The 8957-nt window shown below is 31.6% G+C and overlaps 1 pseudogene; it reads left to right on the top strand.

The window, feature by feature from the left end:
* The first annotated feature begins 751 nt into the window (after positions 1-751).
* Positions 752-1420, top strand: LOC136222878 (transcription factor MYB73-like; annotated as a pseudogene).
* The last annotated feature ends 7537 nt before the right edge of the window (positions 1421-8957 follow it).

Genomic DNA, 8957 nt, shown 5'->3' on the forward strand with positions numbered 1-8957 from the left:
ATATTAAGTGATAAACATCAAAATTGATCCAAACATTTTATGACTATTAATAAACCTTGTTAGGATTGTAACGTGTTAAATCAAAGTAAACAATAATGTTCAAATTTTTGACCCTAATATTTTACAAATATTATGAAATCTTGTTGGGATTGTAACGTGTTAAGTCAACAAATAAACAGTAATAGTCAAATAGATCATGTAAGGAATTTGGTCAGTCACCATTAAATCCAATTTTATTAAATTTAAATATTAGAATAATTTTAATTTCCACCGTATGATTTTAATATGCCTAAATCTAATAGTATGATTAAAGTCTAAATAAATTAATTAATGAATAAATAAATAGGTGAATAAATAAAAATTTCAAAATACCTTTGAAAAAAGAATTCACAATGAATTTTTTTGTAATGAATATTTTTCATTACTAAAATGATATTTAATTAAAATAGATAAAGGAAATAAATCTTGTTTCCATATTCTTAAAAATATTCCATATCCATAACATCAACATATTCCTTAATAAAAATAATGATTGCAAATATATAACACTAATTTATAGGCTAAAAAATTTGAAAAAAATAATAAAAAATTATTACAGTGTATTGTCTTTGCAAAGATGTCCAAAATACCCTAATCACAATTGTAATATGTGTATAAAAAGGAGGGGAGAATAGCTTAATCAAACTTTATACCGGTCTCCAGAAGAAAAAATAGTTCTTTCTTTCCCCTATTTCTTCTCACTTTTCCATTCATGGCTTCTTTCAATGGTGGAGATTGTATCGAAGGCCCATGGAGTCCTCAAGAAGATGATACTTTAATCAAGCTAGTTAAACAACACGGCCCCAGAAATTGGACTTTCATAAGCACCCGAATTCATGGCCGCTCAGGAAAATCATGCCCGGTGGCTTAATCAACTCTCGCCCGAGGTTCAGGACAGACCTTTTACTACGAAGGAGGATGATACCATTGTTCAAGCTCACGCTATTCACGGTAATAAATGAGCCACAATTGCTGGACTCTTGCCTGGCCGGACTGATAATGCCATTAAAAATCGTTGGAAATCTACTTTGCAGAGAAAACGCCAGGCCGAGTTCTTGTCTGCATCATCCAAGTCTAACTTGATGGTCAAGGAGATGAGTCTTGACGTTTCATCTGAGTCTAGGTCTGATGCGGGAGCGAAGAGGCTGTGTTTGGGTGTACGAACGGATTATAGTTGTTTCAGTAGGGTGCCTGAGACAGTGTGGACTTTGTGTCCACCGGGGGATGGGTTGGTTCTGGGAACTGCTGTGGCGGAGAAGGGAGGAGAAGAAGGCGGAGACGCTGAGAAAGAGGAACTGGAGGAGAATGTTTGCTCAGTTTAATGCAAAAGATGATAGCTGTTGAAGTGAAGAGTTATATTGATAAATTAAGGTTAAAATGAGACAAGACTAGATTTATAAACTCTTCTTTTATGAGTAATAATGTTTTTAAGATAATTAGGATTAATATTTAACTGCATTTGATCTAATTCATTTTTCTATACATTTTTCGGATAAGTTTTTTTTACTACAAGATTATCATTATCTCGTATACATGATTTAGAAAATATTACAAGGAAATTCAATTTGGGGTTTTTATATTTTTTGTCACAACACGATTTCAAAAATAACTTGTTTGATGCAATTACTAGTTTTTTTAATCACAAATACACGATTTTAAAAATAACTTCTTTGACATTATTATCTTTATTTTAGATAAATAATCAGTTTTGATCAACTTTAAACATCTGCTATCAATATGCTATCACTTAGTCACGATTTTATACCTAACTTTTGACATCTTCTATCAATATTTTTATTTTGTTTTTCCCAATTGTTTTTTTATCTATTCAATTTAATTGTAACACCAAAACTTAATTAAAGTCCAATCGTTGCACTATTGAGAATCAATTTCACTTTCAGAAACTAGTAAATTATTTATCCAAATTAATCAAAAAGTATGCAAAAAGAAAAACTCATAATAATTTCACATAATGCAAAAACTTCAGGGTTTATGAAAGAACTTAAGGAAAAAAAATGGCAGATTTGCTACTCCTAATACGAACCGGTCCTTACTGCACACCACAGATCGAAAAGAAATTCGTAGCCCATTCAAAAACGATAACAGAATAGAAGACTTTTCCGAGTTGCTATCCTGATAAGGATTTGATTCCCCCTTCTAATATCATCTGAAGCGAGAGCAAATGCTGTTGAAATGTGCAAAATACAACTCCAATCCAACTCAATTAAGATGTGTTCGGGTCCGGAGAGGGATCCCATCACAAGGGTCTACTGAGGGCAAGCGTTCCCCTACCAATTTTTTTGGAACATCTCTAAACTGGATATGGGGTCCCTGTGGGGACGGGGATGGAGATCAGGGGATGGGAAATGCATTCCCTGCCCCATCCGGTTTACATCCGTAGAGAATTCTTGCCGCAGCAGATGAAATCTCTGCTTCCACTTGCTCTACTATTATTTTGTATAAACTCAGAAACAATCCGGTGTAGGCTAGCATCATCACCTATGGAATGTTCAATTTATACAAACGAAAAGTAAAGTTTAAGTTCCATATAAGAAGGTGTTTCATCTTAGCAAATTACTAATTAGCATAGATTGTCTCACCACATCTTGTGGATTGCCATTCTTAAGCCAAACCTATTGTAAACAAAAAACTGAAATGAAAGGTTTTGGACAATTTTGACTTCATTTTTATTTTCACTATAAATCCATTTTAATATAAGAAAAAGTTGTAAAAAAAAACATTTATGAAACCTGTTCTAGAGCTAGTACATATTCTTCATTAGACAATTAAATAATAGTAACTTTGTAAGGATTTTATAAAAGGACAGGTTCACACTGAGCTCATGGAATTTTTCATTATGGCATATATATTCATCTGAATTAACACACTTTCTTCTTTGTCTATGTCATAGGGATGAAGGCTTAAACATTGTACTAACGGTGACACATAATATTAATCATAATAAAGCAAATGGATCAAAACATGAAGTCATATATATTTTACTAAAACTATTATTGGATCTATATTGATAATTTTCATGATAGAACTTCCCATAATTAAACAAGATAACATCTTATTAATATTGATGTTCAGTCGAGATATGTTCAGGTGGTGATCCAGGTCCAGGGTTATGAATTGGGTTTTGTCCCCCATGAGTTTCTCTCAAAGAATGACTGTTTGTCGGGAGCTGGGGTGGTTCTCCAGGTCCGGGGTTATGAATTGGGTTTGGTCTGCCAGGGGTTCTTCTGAAAGAATGACGGCTGTGATGAATTGGGTCAGGTCCACCAGGAGATAGTCTAAAAGAATGACCATAAACTCGGCTTGACTGTTCATGATCAGCAGTAATGAGTTGGGATGGGTGATGAATTGGGTCTGGTCCACCAGGAGATAGTCTAAAAGAATGACCATAAACTCGGGATGACTGTTGATGATCATCGGTAATGAGTTGGGTTGGGTGATGAATTGGGTCTGGTCCGCCAGGAACTTCTCTAAAAGAATGACCATAAACTCGGGTTGACTGTTGATGATCAGCTGTAATGAGTTGGGGTCGGTGATGAATTGGGTCTGGTCCGCCAGGAACTTGTCTAAAAGAATGACCATAAACTCGGGTTGACGGTTGATGTTGAGCTGTAATGAGTTTGGGTGGGTTATGAATTGGATCTGGTCCGCCAGGAACTTGATTGAAAGAATGACGGTAAACTTGAGGCAATTGAAGAGAAGGATTTGCATTAGAAACTTGCACAGTTAGAGCATGAAGAAGAATGAGCATCATAGCTCCTATTGTTGATAAAATCATACTGGATAAGTGTATTGCATTAAGATATCCAATTAGAGGGATATATATATACAAACACTGAAAATCTTAGAGGATCTGATATAAAACCATGAATTGCAAGTATACAGAATTTGAGTTTTATATTTAGCAACTTGGGTCAGAGGAGATTTGATCCCTTGAACCCAAACCAATATTTTCACTTGGACTAGATTTGGCTTCCATGTTTTCTAACAATCAAACCCATAGATAACCAATATTTTCACTTGGACTAGATTTGGCTTCCATGTTTTCTAACAATCATACCCATAGATAAGCTTGAGTGGGTAGCTTCATTTTGGTTGCAAAAAAATTAAATTCACTTAACCCAATTCAAAATCTTTTAGTGATAGAAATTATATTTAGCATCTTGTTTTCTTTCATGTATAAACTCTTTTAGTGATAGAAATTTAAAAATATATAAGGACAATTTTAAAATTTCAATGTTATTTTTGTATTAGGAAGTAAATTAACACCATCTTCCCAAAATTTGATTCTAAATCTATTTAACAAATTTTAACCCATTAATAATATTATATTGGATTTTTGTAATGTTTTCGTAAATCACGTGTAATTTTACTATCTCTATAAAAATGACATGTCAAAATATGAGATGTTCAATTTGTGTTTGCGAGTGAATCCTATTAATAGCTAATCATATTTTATTTTTCTGATTAATATTATTAGCTTTTATTGCATTATATTGTGTAAGGGTTGATTTAAAAAATTTATTAACAACCTCAAAATGAATTTTTTCAAGAATTAAAATTTTTTAGTATCACATTTACTATGAAATAATATTTTTTATTTTTTTAGCTTTCTCTCAAGTGTAAACATTAACTTTCTTTTAATCACCAGACAATGCATAAATTACATCAAAACTAAAAAGTTGAAAAATTAAAATTCTTTAAAATATGCTCTTTAAAACATCCTCTTCAAGAAGTCCATCATTTCACAATCATGCATATCTATGAACTATTTTTTTACATCTATCTGATGTGTAAAAGTTAATCAATGAAGTCATGTTATAGTTATCCGCGAAGTTCTGTGGTTAAATTGCATGTTTGAGTCGTGATCAATTTATTTTTTATTCATTAAGTCATTATAAATTAAACTGTTGATTAATTATTTTTAAATACATTAAGTCTCTATTTTTTAAATGGATATACTAAGTCTTTGATTAATTATTTTTTTTCAATATATTAAGCCCTCCCGTAACAATTCATTTATGCCAAAAATTCAAACTCGGTTTAGCATGCATAAACTGTCAGCATATCAATATTTTTCTAAAATAAAATGTATGTGCCACAAGCTTTGATTGGTTTGCTAGCATGTGAGACAGAAATGTACAAGTTATGGATACAAATATGCATTGAAAGATGCGGCAAAATACTACTGTGATATCAGCAAATGTTCCAAAAGGCTTTGGAATTTGGATATGCATAATAAAACCAAGATATTATTTTTAATTGAAGTTATTATTATTATTTGATAAATTATTTTTAACGAATATTATATTAATTCTCTTCCAATCATTAAAGAACTAAACCACTTCAAAGGGAATAACATTCTAATTTTATATTGAACCACACAAAATTAAGAAATAGTCATTTATTTGGATTCTCACACTACAAGAAAAAGGAGTATTAGTAAGAAAAATTTAATAAGGGTCTAAAATTCCTAAAATTCACTTATAAAAAATACTTTTAATAAGCACAAATTCTATTATTATTTAATAATAAGCAAAAACCTTTTTTGATTTACTTTTACCAAAAAAAACCCCTTATTAATTCATTCTAAAGTAAAACCCCTTTATTTTCTATTTTAATATCTAAATTAAAACCCCTTATAAATTCTAATAAAAAAATTAAATACTTATTAATTATAGTAATAACAAGTTAATCACTTATTAATTTCTTTTGCTTTTAATGCCCTAAATTTTCCCCCCATGAATTTTCATTTCCCTCCCAAACTTTTGGTTCTCTCCCTCTTTTCTTTTTGTTCCCCCCAAATTAAGGGTCATTACCCTAACCCCATGGCTGCTGTTCTTCTTCCGTCAAACACAATGACTGATGTTTTCTCCTCTCTTCCCCACTCTCCATGAACGTCAATTTCCTCTCTTGGCCGCTCTCTATGAACGTCATTCTCCTCTCTTGGCCGCTCACCTCCTGCCTCAGTTCGGTCTAACTGCTAAGGTTTCTTTCTTTCTTCCATTTTTGTAATCGTTCTCCATGTATGTTTGTGTTTTCTGCGAATCTGTTCTATTGATTGCAGGTTAAGAGAAGGAAGTCACAGAATGTTAAGTCCAAGCAAAAACATATCCACATGGAGTCTCGAGAACCTAATCACAGTATCTAATTTGTAAAAACTTTAAACGTCTCTTCCTTTTCTTTCTTATTCTTGAGCTATTTTGCTTATTGATTCTACATACATTTAAACTTTTATTTTGATTAGATTCGATTTAATCTTTGTTTGGTGTTTATTAGTTGAAAAATGAGGTTTCCCCTCTTAATTCGTGCTCATTATTTGTCTTAGCTGCTTTAATTTTAGGGTTTTCTTCTTGTTTTCTCTTCCTAAGTTTGTAGGTACATGGAAGAGGTGGAATAGTGTTTTAGGTTTCAGCAGTCAGATTGGACTTAGTTTTTCAAAATTGAAAATGAGTGCTGAAGTCGTTTTTGGCTTTTTACATGGTGTTATGTATAAAGTGGAATACTGGGAGACTTCTTACAAGGATTGAGGTTTGTGTGATTGATTTGATCGTGTTCATGTTTTTGCATAGAGTGTCAAAAGCAGATTTTGGGAGTTGGATTTAGCAAGGATTGCAGGCTTTCCTCCCTAAGGCTGGGCTAATAAGCAGAGTTAACAACTTCAAGGAGTTAAAAGAAAATATTAATTTAAAATTCTTCAAATTTATTGCTTTCATTAGTTGACCATGTATATACTCTGAATTTTATAACCAAATTATGTATAACACATGAAATGCGCAGAATGTGTTGATGCTATACTATCGTATAGATTATGTTTTCTATAAAATCCAGTGGGAATTGCTCATGTATCTATTTTCTTATTGTTTTTTGCTTTCGTCTGGTTTCTAACTAGAGGATGGAGCAAATGTCTTGTAGTGACATTAATATATGGATTCCTTCTCTTAATTTGTTATACGGCTTATATCTGCAGTTATTTCTGAAGAGGCTTACGATTGTTCATATGCCTCCACCTATGGTGGGGCGTGATGTTCATACACCCCACCTGTGGTGGAGGCATATTCTTCACATGCCCCGATACCGAAAATTTGATTTTTAAAAAATCATTCGATTTTACTTATAACAATCGTAAATAAAACATATTTTTGAACAAAATTATGTATCATTAGTCATTTCCCATGTTTTTTCTTTACCAAATTAGTCCGGATTAGATTTTGGAGAGTTTTGTGTTTTTTGTGTTTTTGAGAGGATTTGAAAATTTGAGAACATGAGTGAATTTGTTGAAAGGGAAATTTCGTCTTTTCACGGGGCTAGGGGTGGGAAATGGTGGCTAGGTTTAGTAATCCACAATATAAATTATAATTTATATTAAATTAAATGAATTCTGGAAACTATTGTATGTGTATAGTCTCAGGGTTCAGAATATTATACTATATAATAATTTCAACCATTTAATTTATTATATATTAAATCTAAAGCTAACTTATAATCAGATACAATTAAATTATACTAACTAATAATTAATAAATATAGTTTCTAATTAAATTTAACTTAGTTCGATCGGTTCAGTCAATTCGATAATTTTGATTTAAAAACCGAACAGACCGAATTTACCGAATTGTTATAAAAAATAAAACCAAAACCGAACCTACTAGATCGAAAAGCCGAACCAAAAAACCGAAATGCTTCGGTTCGGTCGGTTATTTCGGTCCGGTTCGGTTTTTGAACACCCATTGTAACTCTGATATTATTAGTCATATTGTTATTTTTTCTAGTTTTTTTATATTGATTTTTAAAAATAATATAAAATATAAAAATTAACTAATTAGAAATTAGAATAAAAGAAATGAAAACCTAATATAAACATTGTTTTGTTAACAACAATTGCATCCGGTATTCTTCATCCAGAAGACATATTGATGGGCAATTGTTATTGTTACTTGGTCCGCTTTTGAATTTATGAAAAAAGCCCAACCTTAGTCTTCAATCCACGTCGGGTTGGGTTGGTGTGTGGACTCTATATTTTTTATTGAAAAAATAATAATATTTATTGTTATTATTTTTAATAATTCGGATTTAATTGTTTTTTATATAATTAAATTCCTTTTCTCCTAACGTTTCTTCAATGGTCATGGTCAGTGGTCATAGTAAATCGAAACTGAGCATTTATAAAGTGCAGACAGAAACAAGTTGGTACAATGCAATTTGAATTCGTACGATGCAATTTTCTTTAAGTCATTGTTTTATGTTATTTTTTAGTATTTTATGAGCGTTTTGTACTTAGTTTTCATTGTATTTTACCTTATTCTCGTCTTAATTGGAGTTTGGAGTAATTTTAGAAATTACTTGATGAGCTGCGATTCCAAAATTAGAAGGAAGAAATCAAATCTAGCTAAACTCCAAAACCTTCCTTACTAAATTCTAAATCAATTATGGCAAGAAAAAGAAACATCCTTGAAGGTTATGGAGATATAAATCTGCCTAAAAAGACTCCAAAACCTTCCTTGGTCAATTCCAAATCAAATATGGCAAGGTAAGACAACAACATTAAAGACTATAGAGACAATTTAGGTGGTTTTTATGTAAATATGTGACCCAAAACTCCTATAAATAGGGACCTTATTGCTAGTTAGCTCCTGACACCATTTTTACATCGTTTGTAGCTTATTTTCATTCACTTTACCTTTCAGTTTAACTGGTTCTTAGAAATTATTATCTTTATTTCAGTTCTACTTCTCTTTTAGTGTCGCAAAGGTTAAACTAATCCATAGTTTAGACCTTGCAAAGCTAGACTTTGGTTTGCATTCACCTTGTGTACTCAAGTACTATTATATTGACGTTCTTATTTTCTTTCATCTTTATCTTCTTCCATTTCTAAGATTTCAATTTTAGTATATTTGAGC

Source organism: Euphorbia lathyris, chromosome 3 (assembly GCF_963576675.1).
Source record: "Euphorbia lathyris chromosome 3, ddEupLath1.1, whole genome shotgun sequence".
Lineage (NCBI taxonomy): Eukaryota > Viridiplantae > Streptophyta > Magnoliopsida > Malpighiales > Euphorbiaceae > Euphorbia > Euphorbia lathyris.